The sequence below is a fragment of the Mycteria americana genome, chromosome Z (assembly GCF_035582795.1).
Source record: "Mycteria americana isolate JAX WOST 10 ecotype Jacksonville Zoo and Gardens chromosome Z, USCA_MyAme_1.0, whole genome shotgun sequence".
In the NCBI taxonomy this organism is placed as follows: Eukaryota; Metazoa; Chordata; class Aves; order Ciconiiformes; family Ciconiidae; genus Mycteria; species Mycteria americana.
Window position 1 is genome coordinate 42,706,821 of NC_134396.1, and position 24,903 is coordinate 42,731,723.

The 24,903-nt window shown below is 38.0% G+C and overlaps 1 long non-coding RNA gene across 1 annotated transcript in view; it reads left to right on the top strand.

Moving 5' to 3' along the window:
- Positions 1–9,043: 9,043 nt before the first annotated feature.
- The window catches only part of LOC142421891 (uncharacterized), a 55,954-nt gene continuing 40,094 nt past the window's right edge, over positions 9,044–24,903 (top strand). The window contains exon 1 of the long non-coding RNA XR_012778999.1: positions 9,044–9,139. This is a non-coding gene — a long non-coding RNA (uncharacterized LOC142421891). The remainder of the gene's footprint in view (positions 9,140–24,903) is intronic.

Below are 24,903 nucleotides of genomic sequence, written 5' to 3' on the forward strand. Positions count from 1 at the left end.
TCTTAAATAGGACAGCTTGGAATTTGTGTTCTTCACTTCTTCTTGTCCCACTTTTTGCTCACACTGAATTGACTAATTGCTGTTACCCACAGCATATTTGGATCAGAAACGTGGCAGACATGATGGGCAGACTTGTATCCAAAGACATTCTGATGGAGTTAAAGCAGATTGACCACAGTGAAGTCGGGATCACTTCAGGAAGATATTAATTCAGTCAAAATAAATAATGCAGTATATTGTGAAATACTATCAGCTCTTCACGTGCAAATTGTCCAAATTGACTAGATTCAAATGTGCGTGCAGAGAGATATATCATAAAAATATGTGTCTGCATCAGACTGACTTTTTCTAGGCTGAAAAGTAAGTTTCATATGCTATTTTTAAAAAGTGGTCTAATGGGCTAATCTGACATGAATTTTAGGTAACACATATAACATGCACCATATGCAAGGTAGAGCTTGTGACCTCCAAGATGAGAAAGAAAAATTGGCATGAATTCTAGCCATTGGTAAGGCGGCCAACAGAAGCTCATGAGGTTTGGCTCCGAAGGTTCATGTTCCACACCTCCTTTAACTACCACCATGCAGGCTTCCTCTCTTGAGAATGTAACTAGAAGAGAAGCAAAGGGATATTAACCCTGAGTCAATTCAGCTTATTTACCTGAAGATTTGGACTCCAGTCTAAAATAAAATGTCTAAGAAGCTTTCTTGTCAGCAGTGTTTTCCATACATACTATTTTGTCGTAGAAGTTTTAAAGGATGACTTCATCTTCTGGTGCTCTGACTAGGTAAAAGACTGTCCCCTAATATAGCCCAAATAGCCCTTTAACCTTTGTGTGGTTACATAAAGGTCACACTGGTTTGTACATACCCCTCTACTTTTACAGTACTGTTATCCACTGGCTGGCTGTCTTACATAAAAATGGGGTCTCCAATGAGTGCTTTTATGACAACAAACAGTGGAACCATCATTTGCAGGTTATTCTGATGCACAAAGCACATTGCAGTGCTGAGAAGCACGAAAGTGTGATGTATGCAGCCTTCACTTCACATAGTGGCAACTAGATGCCTCAAAAAAGGATCCATTAAAAAAAGTAAATGAGCATGAAGCTGCCTATTTAAAGTTGTGAGTACCAGTATGCTTTGAGTCCTAAAAGGAGGTGAGAATTTGGTTGTTCTAGTCAGATACTGGAATCTTTTGAAGTAAGGTAATTCAGTCCATTTTTTTGAAAATGGAGCAGCGTGTACTGTAGATTTCATTTGCCTACAAAGAACAGGCAGATGAATAGGCAGTTAGACAGTCATGATATTACAGGTAGGTGGCTACCTCCTACTTAAGTTTCAAAAGAGATTTTACACAGAGCCTGTGACAGATTGTATCCATATCAGAGAGAAGCTCTTTCCTGCACTGGACTGTGACTGTAAGTGTTCCCCAAAATTTCAGGTTTAGAGTGTGGTCCAGATGTAGTGAACCTTATGGGAACAGTGTGTACTGGATTTAAAGCTTCATTTTTAAGATTAAAATGGCAATTTTGTCCTCTTGGTACAAAGAAATGTAATAGATACCTACCTTCCAGCACCAGACTTAATGAATTGGCTTTGGATCAAGTACCACAAACTCAGTTCCTAGTCTTAAATTTGAATGCATGTTAAACGCATTCAGGTAGCAGATCATATTTAAAGATTTACAACAGATTTATCCTCCTCATTCTTCCACAGTTAATTGCCAACAAATCTTTCTGATGAAAAGTAGAAAAGAACTGTTGAACTTTTTCAGGCCTGCAATATTGCAGAACTCAGATCAAAACTGGGACGAAGTTGTGGTCTGTGCAGTTACTATTTCTGTTGGCCTTGGGAAGAATGGAAAGATGGCAAATAGTTGCAGATTTTGGTGAAAGCAAAAGCATCTCTTGATCATCCCTTCATTGTGGTGCATGTGGCTCAATTTCTGGTAGCTTCTTACGTCCATGTAACACCATGGGGCATTAAAGTATTTTAGTATCCCATGCTGTCTTAACATCCTCAGGCTGAAAGTTTATTTCAAGTTTTAAGCAAGCTGTAAATCTTCACAAACCATTTCCAGGAGCTTTGAGAGCAGGTTGAGCTGTCTATGAGAACATAATCCTCATTTTTCTCCTTGATGACTGGGTTTCTTCACTAAGGTCTGCAGAATAGTCAAGGCTCTCAGTAACTCCATTGTGCTGACTGTAGCAAGCACTGATTACTAATGCATTCATTGACTCTGTGACACCTTCTACAAATGTTGGTGGGGCTTTTTCTGTTTGTTTGGTTTTTTCTTCAGTTCAGCTCCTTTGCTGTTTAGGTGGTTCTGCATTTTAATGGTAGCAGTATAGTCTGCAGTGTGTGATTGTAAAACTCTTACTAGCATACTTGAGTTAAGAAGAGACTTCAGAGGGTGTTATCAGAGTAGAGAGAAGTTTGAAAAGTTATGGTAACTTCAGCATTTTAATGCATGGTTTTCACCATGGAGTTTGCTCCCTTGAAGATATATTTGTAAAATTGCATGTAAAAGAAGCAACTAGATTTCAGCCAGAAAAACATGAAGTAGTTCTTTGCCAACTCATCATTCTTGCCAATCTACTGAAGCACAGAAAGGCACTGTTCTGTTTACAGATCCACGTAATGCATACCAGAACACAAGCTGAAATTCTTTGCGGTTATAGGTAAAACATGTGTGCATGTGTTTGCAGAGCTAGTCAAGTCTGACAGGCAACACCTTGCATATGTTTGCTACCCAGAGAGTTGCAACATAACTGCTATGAATTCAGAACAGATGTGGCTGAAAACATTTCTGAATTGATAGAGCAATGCTCCTTCAAGCTCTGAAATTCTTACCTGGCTTTTAAACCATATGATTTTACCTGAGTAAGGCCTGAGTAAAAACATAATTCCCTATTCAACTGCTGTTTCATAGCCAATTAGTGGAATACAAACTGTGTTCTCCATTACTAAGCATCCATAGTCACCCCAGATGTTTCACAAAACTAAGTAATTGTAAGCAGTTGACATCTAAAAGATAAACTGGATAAAATGATAATGGCAGGAAATAAAGTGACTGAGATCTGCTGCACACACTTGTCCCACACAAAGTAATTGTTGAAACATATCTTTCAGGGGGACCTGAACAGTAGGGTTGAACAGGGAATTAAGACAACAACGCTGTCCTTTTTAATGGGTGAATTTTGGTGGCTTTATAAGACAGATTCTGATCTTTCTGATACCACTGAAAATCTAAGTGAAAGACTGCTGGAATTAAGAAAAGAGTAACTTGTTTTTTGAAGCTTTTCAGAATTTCCCAGTGCACTCTTCAGCATCGTGAAACACGTACTGTTTTTGTAGCTTTGCTTCTGTAAGATCTTTGCACTGGAAGACAAGTCTGCTGCACGCAATTGTTTACGTCAGTTGCTGAAGCTAGTGCACGGTTTCAAGTGAAAAAACTGGCACAACTTAGCTTGTGCTCTGTCTGAATATTCTCCTAATTATTCCTGATTATCCTAATAAGTTTTCCCCCTTTTCTTGAAGGAAATGGCTGCAATTTTGCAGCTATAATGAGAGGATATTTTAAATATAAATTCTCATTTATACCATTGTTTCACTTTAGAATTCATATTAAAAATAGGACAGGTGATGTCTTAGAACAGTCTTCTGAGAAATGCAGTGGACTGGAGCTTGCCTAGCTTGTGCCTTTTGGTTTGGAAAAGAAGCAAGCAAGTATTCAGTTGCTGTTTCTTCTTTGTGACTTTTATTTCTGTACTCCTGGGTTGTATTCTGACTGATTATTTAAAAGATGACATTAGTCTTAATAAATATGTAAGATGCTAAAGCAGCTTAAAATCAGTTGGTCTTTGCTTAAACATGTAACAACTCTCCAAAGATTCTGATTTATTTTTCCAGGAGACAGGAAAGGACAAACGTTCACTGTCTGCGCACTTATCAAGAGAAGAATGTGAGATGAGAGCTTACTTTCTCCGACTAGTATCAATAACAGACACCACTGACTGATGCAAATGCAAATACTTGATTCTTTGGAGGAGGGGAAGAAATCTGGAGAAAAGTCTGATAAATGCTTAATTATTGAAAAAGATACTTTTTGCTAAATTTCTGTGCAAAGAAGCTGATCAACTTTATCAGCTCTGATGGTTGCTATCAAAACCAGGAAGTAAAGTAATCCAATCACTTTCTGTCCTGGTAGGTTTGCTGTGTTTTCCAGTTATAACACATTTACTTTTTGTCAAAAAGAGAAAACCATTGAGAAGATTTAGAGGTACTTCTAAGCAAATCTTAGTTCCTTCTCTACCTGAGAGGTAAAAAGTCTTGGGCTGATTCTTTGGATCATGTCTGTATTTATGTAGAAAGAAAAGGAAACCCTTAGGTAGATTCTGCGATATTTTTCCTTCAGTAGTTCCTCGGATTTCTGTGTTCAGTTTTGTGATGCTGTAACATTACCTGTGTTTCCTTCTGCTCCAAGCACAGCTGGTGAAATGAGAATCATACATTGTTAAATTGCCCAACAGTCTTATCGTGAAACGAGTGGCTTGTGCATCACAAGTTTTTACAGTCAATTCATATTTCAAGGCTTTTTGTGTATGGATCTCATCAGGAAGTGAGCGAGACAATAAGAATTTGGAGTTGTGGTACCAGCATTCCCAGACACATTTCTCTATTCCATATGGAGGAACAAATGTGTAAAAACCATTTGCAGAATTACAGTACATTTTCCAAGTGATTTTTCTGTTAAATATTTTAACCAAAATTGGACATGTGTAGCTAGCTACAGAAACAAGGCCTTTTTTCCCGCTTAACCACACTTGTATTGCCTCATAGAGAAACTTGTGCAAAACTTCTGTACCAGTTGCTGTCCCTAAGACTGCAAAAGTACATTGCAGGTTTGAAAGAATATAATTATTGTTTAGATCCTGAGACCCCGCCACCAAAGCAATTCTTGGTGAGTGGTGTAAATTTCTGCAACTCCACTGAAGTAGCTCTGACAGCTAACAGTGGCTGTCTGCTGTAACTGACTCAAGAGGATTACTCCTGCTCCCACTAACTTAGAAGAGCTGTAGTGTTCTAGTATCCAAAGCTGTGAACTTATGCTTACTTAAAGTAATGCATACTCAGAAATGAATTCTGCTACCCTCAGAAATGCAGGGTCAAGTACAAGACATCAAATCCCAAATTTTCTGATTGTTTTACTTGCTTTCTGATTTAGATGTCTAACCTGCCAAAACCAGGATCTGAGAATGGATGTTTAGGTGCCCAATTACAAAAAACAAGTTCTGTGTTAGAGAGGAAATGTATTTTAAATCCCAGCCAAGAAATCAAAGTGGAGCATCTTTTATGGATTGACTCATGATTTTTGTGGTAAATTAGCAAAGTTAACTAAGAATAATCATCCTAATTTTCTCTGTTTGAAAGCATAAAGTAAAAACTGAATTGAGATTCACAGAATTTTGATATTTTCTCTTGATCCTTCAGTCTTGCATTAACAAAAACATAGAAGCAACATATTTTGCATATTCCCAGACGTTTGTGGAAATAAGTGAAGTAAAAAAATTATGCTGTTCAGCAGATGAAAACTGTTCATGTAATTTTGCAACTGCTTGCCGTTTTGAAAAATGCAAAGTGATGGGCACAAGGGGACATCTGCTGCCAGTGAGAGGCAATGCACTGAAGCCACTTGACACTAGAGTTCATGCAATAGTGTCGGAAAGTAAAATAACAGAGGTCATTATGCTTACCTTACACATTTATGCCAGACTCCAGGAAAGATCTGAGGATTTTTGTGGGTATGTTACAAAAGGGAAGCAAGAAGGCAAGATGGGGTAGCTGGAAAACCAGATCTTATTTCTTGATTCATTCACCTCGGAGCCATAAGAAGGGCTTTTTCACCCAGATGCTTCAGCAACTGTTTGAAGTGATGGTTATGTTCTGTGGTATAGCTGTTGCAGTCCCTAAAAACCCTGAAAGCCCTTTCATTCAGCCAAGCAAGGTGCTAGCCTAACCATGGAAGGTTCCTACATGGAACAGTTGTGTGCGGTGAGTGACCAGCAGGACCAGGAAGTTACCAGTTTGGGTCTGACCTGGCAGGGGTCCCATCACAACTGAATTATTTTTAAAGTATATGCGACTTGCATAGGATTGGTTAGCGGTCTTGAGCCAGTCTCTGGCAAATATATCAATGGATAAAAGGCAACTGACAAACTTTTCTTAAACCTATTTAGTGTGGAAAGGGTGTTGTCAGGATGATTGTCAGAGGGATTTTAGATCGGGGCACACTGATATTTCACTGGAAAAACAATGCACTATTTATTCCTAGCACCTCATCTATTTGTAGTTATATAACTTTCAGATGACACAGTTCTGTTAGTTTTCCATTTGCAAAATCTGTACCACGGTGTCTCTCATTAGACAGCTGCTGAAACTTCTTTCAGACATACATTTCTCTTTTTTTATGGTGTTTACTCTTGGTGGGGGCTAAGAAAGTGCATTTCTGATCAGTAAGGGTATTCCTATTAATAAGGGCATTTAACCTAAAAGTCAAGAGACAAACAAGTTACTGTAAAGACAAAACTAAGATGTTAAAAAGAATTGTGTTGCTCACATTTGCCATAGGGATTTTTCAAGTATCTTTTAACTTCCCAGTGTAACACATCGTCAGTATATTCACTATCACAATTGTAACAGCATTTCACATGCTTTACCAATGAAAATATCATGGCAGTCAGGAACTGTTTAAGCTTAGCTATCTAAAGCAATTTCAGAGAAGGCTAAACAAAATAATCACAGGGATCAGAAAAAATGTGAAAATGATACCAGTGCTCTGAACTGTATGGGCTGGCTCTGTTTTTTTTAAAAAAAAACCACAAACCAAAAAACACAAAACACAAACGGCATAGGAGAAGGTTCAGGACACCACACACCCCCTCTTTGCTAGATCTTGATCTTGTTAGATGGCAGCTGTGATTAAGTGTATTTCCTGTGTGACTAAGGTGAGTCATGAATGACAGAAAGAAGTTGCATACACCACAAAATTAGGCTACTGTAAACACTATACATAGATCTTAACCTTAATACTGCTCAGAAATTGAACACGTCACTGCTTGGTGCCTTGTACCAAGTACCCATAATACTGAGGTATTGTGTGTCTCTGGATTTCCACGTGAAACTCAGGGTATTGGGGTTTGATCTCTGACACTCCTATGGATGGGGATAAGACCATCTCGCACCCACAAGATAATACTGTATTTGTGCTCAGGAGGCTCTTGAGGTGTGCTCTGCCACCCACAAAGGGAACATTGCTGACTTGGCAATGTTGGTCAGGCTGAGTCTGAATGAATTTTCCTTTTTTTTTGGGCTAAAGCTCTGATAAGTTAATTTTCCACATGTGCTACAGAAAAACCCCAACAACAAAAGCAAATCCTCTTGAAAACAGGACTCTTTATGGCACATTTCCTCCCTGGGGGAAGGATGGGAGTACAAACAACATATGGCAGATGTTAGCCACGCTGTTTTAAGCCCTACCAGGAGCTCAGACACTGGGGATAAGTGCTGAGTGAGAACACACAAGCAATAGAAAGGTGGTCTTCTCCAGGTGATTTCTGAGGGGGGTTGCAAGGTGCTAAATAGAAAGACGCACCAATGTTGCAGAAAGCTTTTATGCTGGGGTCACAGGGAAATAGACTGTTGAAGGGGGAGCTTAACATGTGAAGAATAATTCATTCATTACCTGGTTTTTATTATTCAAGTCATAGCAGTCGGCCCACAAACACTTATTGGCTGTTTCATACATTTAAATTTAATATAAATGAAAGGTTTTTCTTGGTTTTCATTGCTGTTTTTTTGGGGGGGGCAGTTGTTGGGGTTTTTTTTCAGGAGGGAGAGTTGGCATATTTTTACTTTTAGCACTATTGATCCACATTCTAGTCAAGGAATTAGTAAAAATTTTATTTGGGTGATGAAAAGTGGGGGAAAAAATTGCAGTTGCCAAATTTTAGTTTTGGTAGTAAGTGGGGACCAGGATGAAAACCAAGCTATTATCTCATTCCAGGCCCAGTTTTCAGGGTTAGATGGTCAAGACAGTTTTCCATTCTTATGAAACAAACTTTATATTTTCTTGTAAAACAGTAAACATGAATGTCTTAAAGCAATGAATGCCCCAAACCCATAATCTTTTATCCTTGATCAAACTGCCAATTATATTATACTGTCAAGAGCAATTTTTCGATAATAGTTTAAAAACTAAAAAGAACTAATTGAGGGAGGAAGATCAAGCCAGAAAGGATTAAATGCTGACACCATTTCACTGGAAAAATATCATTCCCCTATCTGACATCCTGCCCTACATTCTTCCTGTGGCAAGTAATTCATTCCTGACTGTCCTGCTGTGAAGCATGTTATCTTAACCACAGGGCCTCCCCTCCCTTCTCCAGTATTCATGTTTCTGCTTTTTGATGATCACCCCTCACCCTGCCAGGTTTAATACAAATGTCTTATGACAGCTTGCTCCCCTGATAAAAGCTTAGTTTGCATATATATATATATGTATCTTCCAGCACACTAATTACTTTTCTCTTTGACCTCCTGCAGAACCTTAGCCAAGGACGTTTTCAGCAATTTCTGCAGTTAGTCATGCTGTGAGCAACACTGCTTTGGCTCTTTTTTCTCAAGTCTTTTAGAAGTGGTGCAAGTATGTTTGACCCAATGCTTCCTAAAAGCATCAGGTTATATCAGTACTAATCTCATAATTATTGGAAACTACAGCTGTGAAGCAGTAACTTAAAAATGTGTTAACTTTGGACTGGGTTAGCTAGGGACAGTCTTTTATGATTATACAAATCTTTTATGGTTATACAAGTGCTTTTAAACAACATCATGCAAAAGGAACAATGTAAACTAATTATATCCCTTTATCAGAGGGTGTGAGTAGAAGTGGCAATCCTTGCTTAAAAAAACAGTGATGTTGTGTAATTTGGAACTGAGCTAGATCATTGCCTTATGAGGGCAGAGTATCAGATTTCCTTGTACGCTTACCTTATGTACACAGATCAGCCAGGGAACAGCAGGTGCATCTGGTTCCTTACCACCTTAACTGTCCTGGGTAGTCCAATTGGAAAATTCAGGTAAGTTACTTGAACTGTTTGTTTTGTAGTACTGACTCCATAGGAAATAATCTTCAGGTTTTCTTAAAAACTTGTGTCTCAAATCGTCTTAAAAACTTGTGTCTTTGAATTTAACATCAGTCCTGATGTAAATATTTCAGAGTTTAGGTTGAATTAGGTTGAATTGGTATCCCTTGACATTGTAGCATAATCTTGAGCCAAGCTAGGTTTGAATTTAGTACTGCAGATACTTTTTTCATGCTGTAGAATAATGCTAGGGGTAGAAATATCAACAGAAGCTTGTAGAGTGCCCACCTAAGATATGTCTGGGACAGAACAACAAGGTGTCCTGTTCTTACAGAACTGAACAGCTTGCTTCCCCAAACTTGATTCCCATAATTACTTTTTTTCTGTACACAAAACAAAATACGTGTGTCTGCTTCGCACAGAACTTTGATTGACTTTGTACAGCAACCTGGTCATAACAGGAACCTGCAAGTACTGCAAAATGCATGGAGCAAGAAGCTTTGTAGAAACACAAAACAACCTTGTTGCCCCCTCTAAAGCCCTCAGCAGATCATCCTCTGCACCATGCCAGCATAGAGCATTTTTGCTAGTTAGGCAGCAGCTGCTGCACTGTGACCGATTCTGTTATGCAGACCAGTCTGTCTGTCTCCCACACTCTGTTAATTATATTCAGCTGTTGTCACATTGGTCCCTTAGATTGCTAGCTGTTTGGGGCAAGGATCAGCTAGTTTTTAGATAGGCCTGTTGCCTAGTTACAGTATAAGAAAAGCCAATGCACAATGAGGAACTATTGTGCGCTACTGCAGTGCAAAATCGTAGGGGGAAGGTGCTAAAGGATTAGCTATTTATAGGTGTTCTTGACCGGCAGGTGCACAGGTTATGCGGCTGTGTGCATCTGCACATCTGAATGAGTTTCCGTCTTGAAAAGCCAGAGTCGGGACTTCAGCTGAGATAAACGTTTCACTGTAATGCCTAAAAAAGAGAGTTTCCAAAAGCTGTTGGTCTGCCTTCCCTTCCCAGGTTTGAGGGCTGGCAATTAAGAAGGTCAGTGTACTCTAAGAAGGCTCTGTTTGTCATGAAGTGCAACCTCATTTTGAGTGTTAACCCACTCTTTTTCCACTGTTCTTAATCTTTCTTTTACTGACCATCTGAGAAATCCACCAAAGACACTGGTATAAGGAGAACTCCAAACATTTCTTAAGTCACTTAAATCCTCTTAAGTCCTCATAAAACTCAATTTTATCCTGCCAATATGCTCTCAAGTATCAGGTATGTTGGAGGCTATAGCAGAACTGGTCATCACCCTCCCCTCTGTGCCCTCAGTTGAAAATGCACACCTAGCTGTTGCTGAACTTCTGCATATTAAAATGGCCAGTTTTGGGTAGCCTTTACTTCCTGAACTGGAAACTGGCAGTTCATTCCTCAACCCATGTATGTATTTCAGCCAAGTACTGACACGTGGGAGCCATGGCCAATTTAGCTATTCTACTGTAGTTTAATCTACTAGTGTTCATAAGTGAACACGCAGTTATGTGTGAATTACTAAAATGAAGAATGAAGTAGCTGAAAAGCTAGGAAGGTTTATGCTACTCAGCCTAATCTAAACACAATCATGATTTCAGGAGCTAATAATAAGGTTTACAAGTCTTCAAAGTGAAATGAGTAGACTCTGTAAATTCAATTGTGCAATATTTCTTCCCAGTCTTTCTTGAAGTCTCTCATGATAACTTATGCAAGGAAAGATGTAACTGGGAAATTATTAAAATGATCTAATGACATTGCTATCTCCTATTTCTATGGTTACTTCCTAGCTTAAAGGGAGAGAAATGTTGCTGACAAGTAGTAACATGCATGTGCATTGAGAGTTGACATTCCAGTCTTACAAGCTTTCAAGCTTGTTGATTGGAACCTGATAAAACCCTGCACAGTTCACACGAGCAGTAAAGTAACTCTTTCTTGTTAAATTTCTTCTTATGATTACCCAGCCTACCTCAAATATATTTTAAGTCTATATTACAAAAGGTTGATCCGGTACTGCCAGAGAAAAAAACTAGAATTATTAGATCTAAACAGAGTTACATAGTCTTAGTTTCAGTCTCTCAGATTTTTATTTCTTTTTTTTTTTCTTATTACCCACTCTTGCAAAACAACAATGAATTGACTTCATTACATTGGGATTAACTAAGGATTTTTCTGTAAAATTGGTGTGGTAATTTTTTGCCACTAGAGAGCAGATTTGCACTATGAAGTGTAGTGTATTACCGGAGATGTCAAAGGGCTGGGAAGAGCATTCTGTAAATAAAACTTTCAAATACAGTCACCTGGTAATATGCATGTTTGACTGTCTTCTTCTCAAATGGACTTTAGACTCTTCCCTGATGATTATAAATTGCTTCTTTCAGAAACTGTAACAGTTAAAAATTATGTGTGTTTGAGGATTTCAGTGGAACTCTACAATTCTCTTCATGTTAACCTGAAATTCAGGAAAGAATAGAACATTCATTTATACTGTTTTAAGTATACTACCCTGGTAAATGTTGTATGAACTGATGGAAACTGATCAGCTCAAATTAGTTTATGTCTAATTCTTAAATGTTTCACTCCCTTAAATCAACCTTCCTTTACTTGGACATTCCATTAAGCTGCATTTAGAAGCAATCTGAAAACACCTCTTGGCTATTGAGGTATTGCAAAATATGTATAGTGCATGTGGGGGGGGGGCTTTCATAGTATGTTTTCAAGCTTTCTGACTATCTAAAAGAAACAAAGACCTTGCAAACCCAGAAAAGGTAAGCTCAGAAACCCTGTTTGTTGTCCAGGTGCACCACAAAACTGTAATATTTGAGGTATAATCCCGAGTCCATTAAAATCAGTAGTTATGCTGGTTCTTTGATAAAATAGGTGTAAGCCCAGATTTTACTGTGGGGCAAATACCCTTACACCTATTGCATCCCTTAATTGAGGACAGTTAATAGATATCAAAAGTGGCATTAGAGTCTTCAAGGTATTTTTCTTGCTTCACTAGCACAGCATGGGGAAAAAAGTGCTGCTGAACAAGGTCACAAACTGACATGGTCAATGTAACCACCAAGTTTCATGGGCCAAGAGTGATGTATCCCTTTCATTATTCTATACATGCAGTATGTATTCTTCACAGGCACTTTGTTAACGGGGTTAGGAGCACAACTTGTAATATCCTGTGATCACGCACTGCAGGGTGCTTGAACTTCAACAGTGAAGTTTTCTTCTGTTCAAGTTTCTTCATTGTGTTCTGTCAACTCAAGCACACATAATTCTGATAAAAGGCAGTATTATAGCTCTGAAGATTTGAAAAAAGATCTGTATCACAGGCAGAGAATATTTTAAATCTCTCATTATCTCAGCATTATCTCATGGATTCTAAGAAGTACACAGAGGGTCTAGAACATGTTTCAGTTGTGTAGCTGTTTGTGAGGTGTGGCTTGAATAGTAAGAGCCACAAAAATTTCAAGTTAAATTTTAGTCATCTGTGAGTTATGTGACAGATCCCCTCTGTGAAGGGATTGAGAGAAACATTCATTTCACTTAATCTTGTTAAACTTGAAAAATAGATGAACATATTCTTGTACATTCTCACCCTTATGTTTGTTCTGTGTTTTGGCTGAAGCTACCATGGGAAACCAAATGAAATTGAGATGTGTAAAACATGACTAGGAAAAAGAATTCAAATGCATGTCCTCAGAAAACTTCAACCATAGAAGCTTATGTAACAACTCAGATATTCTAACATGCTGCTGCACCGCATCCATATTCCCAACGATACTCTCACTATTCTTGCCTTTGAGATATCCACTCGCTACTGGAGAACAAGATGACGGGGAACAAAAGGCATATCTCTCTACTGCCCAGGAAGATACAGCTTGTTGGCTGCTGTACAATAAATAGGAATTATATCAATGCTGTTTAAATATCATGGTTTACGTGATATGCTAAGAGCATTTTAAGCAGGGTTGAAGGTTCCCATGAGTAACAGAGCAGACTGGTGAGATCCAGTTCTGTTTAGCAGTTCAGAAAGGAGGCAAGAAAGAATCATCATATATGGCTGTCTCGTCATATGAGGTGCAATGAGATGATGTCTCATTTGCTTTCTTCCTAAACCATCAAACAGTATGCCGACTTTGTCATTCCATGTGGTTTGTCTCCCTAGCTGTCCTTTGTAAAACACCATAGAGGTTTAAATAGACTATCTGATGTCACTGTCCTTATCTAGTGATTTCTCCACCTGTGACTGGAATCTGATTATTCTATAACCAGCACTGGCCTCTCACAACAGTAACCCCTGCTGATGTCAACTAGGGTTCACTGAGGGGAGAACTGGTCTCCTCAACGGCTGCTGGTAGACTTTGTGGAGCAGCTCAGGTGGTAGCTGCTCTTATTCCTGTAAGGCAACTATATAATTATAAACATTAAGGAAGGAGACAAACTTCAGCAAAATTTATGCCTGTTATGTCTAACTTAACCATATTAGGACTCTCAACTGGATGTAGATGGTATGGTTTAAGTATTAGCACTTTGGTTACTTGCCATGTATACAGCCCTTACTACAAGGATGGCAGAAGGGACCAGTAGTTTGCATTAATCTTGTGCCAAAGCTGACTAGGCTGGTCCTGAGTGTCGCCAACTCATCAGAAACCAACTGTTGCCCTGACATACCTTTAACAGTAGAAAGTGTGTTTGGTGTAAGTTAAAATGGTTCTTTAACAAATTAACATACGTTTGTGCACGTAAGTAAAATCGGATCTATGGTCCTGAGTAGGCAGCATATTATTTGGCTTAATTATAGTTACAGTATGTGCAACCACCATTTCTTCCCTACTTTAACATTAATCACAAGAAAGTGGGACTGAGAGGAACAGTGTTCTCTGATTAGAGGCTTTATAATTGTAATTCTATTTATGGCCATCAACACAGTGGGAAATTCTGATTTCTCATATTACAACAGAAAAAAAGGAAGCAAAACACAACTTCCTCCTGTCTCACACTATCGAGCTGAGTTTTCCAATGTTTGCTACTTTGCAGAAGCTAATATGCTAAGCCTTATGATTTACTTCTGGTGACATAATACAGCAATTTTTTTAAGGCTGGAGAAGTCAGAATAAATCTTCTATCATTTGATAGAGCAATGTCAGCCTAGATTAATTGACTATTTAGATATTCACATTTACAACTTAGACAAAGGTAGGTTGTTATGCAGTGGCATAACAGAATGACACTAAGTACTGGGATGCAGTGGTTCATGGAAAGTGAACCAGCATATGCAGTTAAGTTTTGAAGCAAGCTGGAGTTCTTGCTTCTCTTCCTTCTACTCTATTTGCCACTTCTGTCTGTCCTCCTTAGTGCAGTTTTCGTCCCGAGATGAGCTTAGAATGGAAATGCTGAGCTCAGACACCCACAGATTTTGGAAAAATAGATGTGTAACTAGTTGGAAGCTTCTGCTCATTGCAGGAAAGTGTGGTTTCTTCCTGTAGTGTCAACTCTTGCTATTCCAGAATGATCTTTGAGATTCAGGGAAAAAATAGTAGGGGCTATTTTAAACTTTTGAATGTTAATCAAGAGCTATCATCTAGTGACCTAGTTCTAGCTGAGAACAGTCTTGAGGGATTTCTGATTCTTTCTAATATCCCTGCTTTTGCTATGTGCAATAAATTTCTAGGAATATGTCATAGCATTGACTTCGTGTGTCTGTTTTAGGACATATGGTTACACAATGTGAAAGAGTATGTCATGAGCCTCCTAATAACAGCAATTAAAAATTATAACCCTGGCTTTCTTCATGGAGTAGGGGTCTTCAAGAGTATCTTCAAACAGTAACTAATATTAAGATAATGAAACCCAGACATCTATTTCTACTGTTTAAATGCCAAACTATGAAGATGCACTGGCAATGCAATATATTGATGTATAATCTATTGGAATATGTTAACTAGGGAAAATGTGTTGGAGATGTTCAGATTTAATCAGAATGGATAAACTTTAGTGGATATGATTTATGCAGATTCTTTGGGTTGCTTGAAGGTTGTCATTTGTTTATTTCTTAAACCAGGGAGGACTCCAGCAGAAACTTAAGTAAGGATCCTAGGCTTTTTTGCTGGCACTCCTCTGAAGGCCTTCAGTCCTTAAGCCTAGTGAATATTGGTATGCATATTGATATAGTGCAATACTTCATTACAGTACTGATGACTTTTTTTTTTTTTAACCTTATGGTGATGTTAGATAGAAGAAGGTCTGTCGTGTATGTGATACTGCTTTTAATCGCTGTGTAGCAATTAATGCATTAGCCTGGAACTCGGGAGACTGAGGTTTGATTCTCAGCACAGCTGCATAGTTGTAAGTGTCTCAGTCTCATTTCCCTCTCGGAGAAGTGCAGATAATTTCACTTCTCTGGGGAGACACATCATATGACTTTGAGGAACTCACATGCTAAAGAAATAGCAAAGATATTTAACATCAACTACACAATTTAAATATCTGCACAGTAGAGCTGACAGAGGAAAGATCATTATTCTCTCTTTACCTCGTAGATGTTTAAGAACATTGAAATAAGATTCCTATATTAAGTGTGAGAAGAAAAATCCCCACAGCTGATATAATTTCTGCAAACTTTCTTAGTATTCATAGCATACAAAAAGAAAATTGTAGTTTTGTTTATCTGACATAAAAGTATATTTTTACACTGTTTTTCAAAGATTAATAGCAGGCTTTCTAGGCAATATTTCTAAAATATTTCCATCCCCGGACAATTTCAAATAAACTTAAATAAGTGGTGTTATCTGCCATTACCAGCAGTCATATTCCTAGCACACTTTCATTCACTTCACCATTTACTTGTTTATGTGAGCTTAAAACGATATATGTTTTTTTGCTGAAAATAGAATCTAGGCTGTTGTTTTGTTCTGTACCTTAGACTTAAACAATTGCATAGTATCGAAGTTACTTGGTACTTTGTGTAGAGCTAATGAACTTCTCCGATGTCATGGTCTTTTTCCTTTGAAGCTAATGGAAGAGTTATTTTTAAACCAGTAAGATATTTAAAAAGCGCTGTGAACTTCCTTTCAAACAATTCTAGTTTAATTTGTCTATATAACCTCTCTGGTCTTTTTACCAATTGTTAAACACACATGATTTACAGTATTTGGTGTTGTATAATGGTGCTTTTGAAGAAATACATTAGATTTTTAAAAGTGTAGTAAAAGAGTGATTGCATGAAATAAAAAGCCTTCTGCCTACTGGGGTTCACTCATAACTTTAGAAGTTGAAAGATTTTTTTTTCTTCTTCTTCTAGACACCTCTCTTACCTGCACATGTCACAGGGCCAGTTCTGCTTTGTCTTGCCTAGGTCACTTCTTCCAGAAGAGACCTGGGAGGAAGGGCAAGTCACTTCACAGATAGTTCTGGAAAAGTCACTATAAACTTGTGCTTAGGCCCCTAAATAAAGGTTAAAAAAAAAAAAGGTCTTAATGTCCTGTACTAATGAAACAGTTTACACTTATGCAGTGTTAATGATTCATAATCATGATTCATCTACACAAACATGAGAAAAAGGAGTAAAATCCTTATTCGCTTAGCATTCAGCTCACTTGAACCAGAGATCTGAAAAGTTTTAGTTTTTTGGAGAATCCATGGCTATATGCTTTAGCCCTTTATTACATTTAAAATAAGATTTAAACGTAATTAGCACTAAAATCCAGAGCCACCTCCATCTGAATGCTATGTAAGTGAAAAGATGACCTCACTTGGATGCTTTCACAATTAAGCACTTTAAAACTAGAACATGCATTCAAGAAACACACCAGTCCCAATGGCTCAGGTGGTGTGTTGAAGTGAACTTCTGGGAAGCCTGGCTTGGTATACCTGCTCCGAGATTATTTAGTGTGTAGCATTGGGGGTTTATGGCAAACTGCAGGGTCAGCCCAGCTGAAAGCAGTGGTGGCTTCTAACTTGGTGATAGTGAGGTCCACCTCCCCCCATAACTTTGTAACTGTCAAAAAAAAAATCTTGCTAGTCTTATTTACCTCCTGTGCTAAGCACAGAGAGCAAATGCATGAAGCCCAGCACAGCATCCTGAAGTATACACCAAACCAGGATGTACACTGTAGCCATCAGTGGGGAAGAGGGTTCTGCCAGCTCAGAAGCAGTGAAGCTGGTGCTGCTTGCTGGTTGCTGGTGCTGCTTGCTCTTACTAGAATGGGGTGCTGGTGAAAGCTGTCATCAAGAAGTAAGAGGTTCAGGATCAGATCCATCTCTGTAGTTCCTGGAAGATCAAAATAACCAGGACAAGCTGAATGCAGAGCATTCTTCCACCTTGTCTGGTGTTGCCACTAAGCAAGGGGAAAAATTGTTTTATTGCCAAAAGAATGCACAAGAAGGATCATGACTGTTGTCTAATACTGGTTTAATAATCCAGAAGCCCTGGATTATGTTTCCTGTTTCCAGGCTCAGGTTTTGGTTTGTTGTTGTTTTTTGTTTTGTTTTCAGAAATGTCTGGTCCAAAATCAGGTTTTAGTGTTAAATTGGGCTATGAAGGACAGAGTGAGCTTGAAGACATGCTAGAGCCTTGACATGTATCAGAGAAATTAAGAACTCATTAGAGTTTTGGTTGTCATCCTGCTTTTTATTAGCTTGTCAGCTATCACAGAAAAAGCAATACGATCATCCTTGCATCCTCTAGCCTATTCCTTTGAGAAACTATCAAAAGTGTGGTTTTAATGCATTGTCAACCTGGAGGACCTCCTCCTTTCTTGGGTACCAAATACATGTGGTTTTTTTGGCAGCCTTCCATCCTATGCTGGTTTTGAAAGGATACTTGGCTGAAATTGAATCTTGTCTTGCAGCAGCATTTGATTAGCCTTTGTCCCTCTGAGATTAAGATTAAAAACTGGCAGTAAATCTGTTATCTATCTCAGTTTTCACAAACAATTGCTACCCGGAGCTGACAAAATACTCCATCAGAATACTGTGAATTTTGGTAGAAATCTGTGAGAAACTCATCTTTCCTAGTAAGTCTGCAGGGGCAGTAACTAGTAAAACAATCATAACCATCTCACTCTTGAACATCTTGTGTTCAGTTTGTACTGATGAGTCAAGCTGTTTTCCTACACAGAATGAAGTCAGGATTATTAGCTAAACCGCACATGTCCTTTCCCACCAGGCAATGCATAATCTTGTAAGTACTGTTTAACACACAATCCACAGCCTAAAATACTGCAAAGAACAACGCTGTCTGTCTATCCCTTATGTATCCTAGCCAAACCACATGAAATGCTGGGTTAAATGCTACATCAAGTTATTCCCAAATTGTGTCACTATTATGTTATAGGCCTGTCTCAGCAAAGGTGACTCAGCATTTTTAATGGTGAAATAATTCCCTAAATTGTAACTTAGCTATAGAAAGTGACATAGATTGTCCAGAAATTATAGTGGGAGGCAGGAGGAAAGATCACTGATGCAACTACTCATCTTCCCCAGGTTTCTCCCTGTTTTATATTTGTTTGGTTTTGCCAGTCTCCCAGGATGTTTCTGTTAAGCAAAACACTAGGTATTTTAGTTGCCAGGGTGCAAACCTGAGTCCAGTGACTTCAGGCTTCATCTTCTCAAAAACTCTGAGGCCAACAGCCAGCTGCTGCTATTGGAGACAAGTCTGCGAACCCAGAAGGTTTCTGTCAGTCACAAAGGAGCCATTCCAGATAAACCGTATTTTAATAGATGGGAATTGGGCCTGCTTACTGTTTCTTTTTACTGTAGTATTTGTGGGAAGTGGAAGCAGAAAGTGAGAGAATTCTTGTCCGAGCAGAAAAGTTCCCTTAGTTGCCTGGTACAAATATATAAAGGAGGTAAATAACAGGACCCATTTTTTGCCTCAGTTACAGCACTTTAATGATGCTGACTGATGCAGGACAAGGACAGAATTCATCACAGAATATATTCATGACTTTTTTCTAAAAAGAGGTTTTACTTAAGGACCTTATTGGGTCAGATGAAAATGCTTGATCCTTAAATTTACGTATTGCTTCCTTTCCCTGTGAAAAGATCTCAACACACACATGTTCACATAGACTTTCTAGGCATTTGGCTGTCTCAAGAAGTTGTAGCAATGTTAACAGTAAGATTGTGTCTTCTTTTTAAAAAATAGTATGTTAAACTGTTTCATAAATTCAATGCAGAACGTAATTCATGGAAGTTTTATGGCTTGTGTTTATGCAGGCTGTCAGATTATATATCTACAAAGGTCTTTTCTGAATCTGAATCAATCATCATTACCAAGTTAGCTAATTCTCTGTTTAAGGGCAATGGAGAACTTCTCACTAAATGTACTGATCTGGCAGCATGTTAGCTGCGTAATTTATGCAGACAATAGTTTAAAAGTGCTTCTTCTCCAGGTCTCCTTGCATAGAACTGGAGCTATTGCTGGAATATGGTATAAGAAACTGCAGGTGCTCAGCTTCAGTGCTTAGTTTTTATGTACATTCTGTGCATGCATTAAGTTTATATGCAGGGTCACATTATAATTTTGCATACAAATGACAAATACGATGTTTTCAATGTGACTTCAGTATTGAGGTACAAACTGTACAATTATACAGGTGTTTTGTAAAAAAAAAACAAAGCAAGAAAAACAAAAAAAGCCACACACAAAAACCCCCACCCCATATAATTTCTTTGCCATACTACATAGCAATTAAGAAACCTCTCCTGGAAGTTGAAGGACATTATCCTATCCTTTCTTCCATCCATGCATCATTTACATGCTAGGTTTTGGTGATTTTTTTCCCATCTCTCTGTTATATATGGAATTGTTGTATTTATAATGAATTTTGATCTTTCAGATTGGTTCGCTCCTTTTAAAAATCTTAATATTCACAGGATTTTAAGGATTTAATGTTTTCATTGTTACTTTTTCAACTTTCACCAAGAAATAGCACTTAAAGCAACATTTTGTTTTCACACTGCTCTTTGATTTCTTTTGTCTAGTTTTCACATAAGAATATAGAAAGCCTAGCTGACCATTATCTGGCAGCTGCAAATTTTAAAATAAAACCTGTAGAAATTTGATTCAAAACTATTTCTAGTATAAGAACCATGTGTGTCCTCTGGCTCCCCAAAATCCTAGATGCTTAACTCTTTCCACTGGTGAACTTTGCAGAAGATGTAGTCCAATTATGTAAAAGGGTTTTGTTTTCCTCTTTAATAATATACTAAGAAATAGCTTAAGAAAACTATTTCTGTAGTGATGTCTCATATTCAGTCTTTAATACCAACAAAGAAAGTGTGTGTTGTGTGCCTCTACTCCCCTGTATTTATAGTTCTTGACATTTTTGAGTATACATTTCAGGACAGAACTATAATATGCAGGAAATAATACATAAACATTGTAGAATGTCAAGTCTTTGAACCTATCTCTATAATATGGTGTGAAAGTGCTCCAGCCATTTTGCAAGATTCATATGGAGTTTGAATATGTTATATACTCCTCTATGTTAATAGTTTGAATAGTGAAAGGGGAGAGTCTGTCTTCCAACTATATTTTAAGGGTTTTTTTTCCTCCCAGTAAAATTGTTAATAAGCTATTTACTTTCAATAGAACGTAATATTTTCATACTGGGTTACTACTTTCACAGTAGGGTAGTATCAATTTGGGTTGTCCTACCTGAAATTTTGAAATGGTTATTTCAGAAACTAGTTGTATTTCCTGAAAATAATCTCAAGTAATCTCTAAAATTGCCAGTTAATTTAAATAATCTTAGCCAACAGGCTACATGGATTCCCAATGCCCTTCATTAGTCTTCTCAGGATGACGGTACAAAAGATGTGACTAGAGTTACCCTGCAGTTTCTCTTACGCAAAGCTTTTAATTAACTGAGGAGCTTTGAATATGCTAGAACTATGAGAATGGAATTCATTTCTTTGTTATGTAGCTATGCTGCTTAAAAGCTCTGTTTAAATGAATTTTAGAACTTATTTTGGCGATTGCACAAAAATATGTGCAGTCTTAAAACTTGCAACCTTGAACCTGACTAGAAGTAAACTTTTCTTGATGTACAGTTTACTGCTCCTGACTTGGAATCATACATCATGCCTACTTACTTTTTCTAGAAAGAGATTTTTTCCTCAAGTAAATAATTAATTAATACTAAATAAATAAACAAACATACATATATTTTTAAAATGTAAATTGGAAAAATAATAATTAATATTCAGGTGGGAAGAGAAAAAATGAAAAAACCCCAGAAGTAGTGTCCCAGAAAGTCCTCATACAGGCAGAAAGTATAAAGATAAGATCTTACAGCAACTTGTGATAACTGTTTAGCTATTTAGATGCTTATCTAAACACAGTTCTACTAGACTTGCTCATCTCCAACCAATACTAGATTCCATCTCTGCAATGCATCTCTTAGAAGTTCAGATTGGATGATAGGAAAAGATTGTGCACTGAGATGGTGGTCAGTCACTGGAACAGGCTCCCCAGGCGAGTGGTCACTGCAGCAAGCCTGGCAGAGTTCAAGAAGCGTCTGGATGATGCTCTTAGTCGTATGGTTTAGTTTTAGGTAGTCCTGCGAGGAGCAGGGATTTGGACTCTTATGGGTCCCTTCCAACTTGAGATAGTCTATGATTCTATGATTCTATAAGTAACATTGGTCCAAGGTAAAGATGCTGTGTTTATCAAGTAACTTGAATAAAAAATAATCTTTAACCTACTTGTAAACTATGAGATCTTTCTGATGGGATATGAACTCACTGTTCAGCTATGAACTTTTTAATTTTTTTCTTTTTGCAATTTAGGGCAGCAAAATACTTAACTGCACACCTAATTCTAAGTATAAATCAATTTCTGTATCTGTCAATACCTTGCAAAATCAATGCCTAGTGAAATGAATCTTATGCCACTTTATGGCATAATATCTGTCAATCTCCCAAGAAATAGTTGCTTCTGACCTAATCCTGTCTAGAGGTAGGCTTTATAGGGCAAAGCAAAATCCATTCTTCAACTGAGTATTGCTAGCTGAGGGGAAAACGTACAAGGTCTTAACTAGCATATTAATTTTTTCCATATTAAATATTTTTCCTTAAGTAAATTGCAGTTGACAGTGGTCAAATTTCAAATGTTTTATAAAGGCTGATTGGCATTTTTTACTTAAAAGTGCACGGATTACCAGAGAGACTTTTAAAAGCAAACATTGCAAAAATTCCTTGAATTAGAAAAGTCTTCCAACTTTTGTGATTACTAATCTTTGCTATGATTGTGTACTTAGCTTTCTACCAAAAGAAAACACCACTCTTTTAAACAATAATTGGTTAAGGGAATACTTTGTATGCTCAGTGTTTGGTAGAGACAGAAACTGTAGCTTGGACATAGATCTCCTGTTACTTTAGAGAAGTTGAGAGTTTATTTTGCTTTGTATATATGCCAGTGAGGTGGAAGTTTTACCACAGTTTCATCGTTAATTGTTTAACATATGTACACCTGAATGTGGTTACCTGTTTTTCAAGAGCTACTACTGAGATGCTCTGCTTCCTACTGATGTTAACTCCCAGGTCCTGAAGGGTAGGACTGACTCATAACTGCCCCAGGATCAGGGTGGTTTTGTCTTGAAGCTGCATTTTACACTAAATTTGCTGTACTTGAAGCATTGAGGCACTCCCAATCACCATACCATTCTTCTCAAAGGGCACTATGCCACAGTGAGTTTGAGAGTCCTGCAACTTTTCACCTTCAGCACTTCAGTCTTCACTATTTTGCAGCAGGTTTAAGTGGGCTGATTTTACTTAAGACTTACTTAGACTTTCCTTGTACCTCACTTTACTTTTTCTACTAGCGTCTCTTGGTTTCCCAAGAATGAATCACAGGGCAATTGCTGCTGTCTTCTCTAGTTCTGTAACACAGAACATGGAGAAACAGGGCAATTTTAATTGCTGCTTTCATATCCTGCTTCCATATTCATAGCACACAGTGTTTCTCCCTGCTAGTCACATAGTTCAGGAACAGGTGTCTGTTAAAATCTGCAAATGTCTTTTCTCAATGAAAACTAGGGAACAGCACCCTTTGAGGTACAATTGTGCATTCCTTACCTTCATGTACTTCTTAATACAAGCTATATATTTTTATGCAGTCCTGTACTTGTCTCCTTCACCTTCCTTTACCTGACACTAAGCTTCTGCAAACTGGTATTGCCCAGTTTGGAAACCACTTTTAATACTTTGGATTCAAAAGGTAGATGATTTCTTTAGTGGTTTCACACTGAGCTTAGCACAGAAGGAAGCTTAAGGAATAGAAAAGGTAAAGAGTAAATGGGAAGCCCTTGAACCAAAACCACTTCAAAGTTACTAAACAGTGAAACTAGTAGGTAAGAAATGCCTCTCTCCTGAATCCATTTGTGGCAAGAGAATCCCTGGCTGGAAGCGGTTCTCCTCTGCCTGTGCCCCATACTATTCTCATTGCTGCTCAGAAGACAACTCTGTTGCTCTTAAGAAGTATCAGCCTGAAAGCCTCAAAGAGTGTCTGTGCATCACTACTGATTTTCTACATACTGCTGCATGCGATGGAGAGTACCAACCTTATGCTGAACCTGATGCATGCCCTACAGGCAGGAAAATTGTGTATTTCAGATGCATGCACAAAAAAACCCCACAAAACCCAAACTCCAGCCCCCTCACTTCTCTCTCAAGAAATTCAGTTTCCATCAAATACGAGGCAATCCTGATGTGTTAGCATCTGTGTTTATGCACTGTTCTGTGTGTAAAGCACTTTTACTGGCAAGTATGATCTGGTGATTTACGTTACTGTGTCTCACTTTTTAATAAATGTAATAAAGTTCCTGTCTGATGCCAGCAAATTGGACTGCCATCTATTTTTCAGATAATAAATGAGAAAAAGAAAACATTAAAACATAATGCTGAATTTTTATATGGCCAAGTGTCTGCATGCAGAATTGTGAATCAGGAAAGAAATCTCCAGCCATCAAAAGGCTGGGCTCTTGAGTCTGATATATGAGTACTTTGTTCAAGTGGCTCCTGGTAGAAATCAGACCAAGCAAGTGGTCTGTGAACTGTCTGTCCCAAAAGATGTAATAAAGAAAAGGGGAAAAGCACTGGAAAAGAGATGCAAAAGAGAAGACCCATAGTATCCTGCCTGGAGTGGGGAGAAGAATACTACTGACTTGAAAATATTCCTGAACAACTTGGTTTAAATTTGAGACTGCTTGCTAGGAAAGACCATACCACCCAAGAAAATAGACTTCCAGCATGTACAAATACATTTTCTCATGGTTCATCTGCTATTTAAGTAAAGTGTGTATTAATTTAACTAAAGCAAATGTACATATCCTCAATTAGTCTGCTCAAATATCAGCTGCAGCTATAGCATGGTTAAGTATCCTAGTCAAGTATCTGACATCTCTCCTCTGTTCCAGAGTAGGGTGTTAGTCCAACTTGTGAATCAGTAAGGGTACTGATGACTGAATGGGATTTAATTTTAAAGTAGGTGTTGGATATTTTTAAACACCAAAAACCACTGCAAAATGTCTGAACAGTGGTGGACTTGCATTCCTAACTCTAAGAAACCCAAAGTTACCTTCTTTGTAACTGCTTCTGAAACATGAAGGGCTGATGAATTTAACTTTTTCGGGTGGTGAGGGGAAGGTAAAGGAGGAGAATCTTTTACAGGCATATATCCTTCACATAGGCCCAATACTATAACCTTGCTCTTCCCACATAGACTCCTTGTG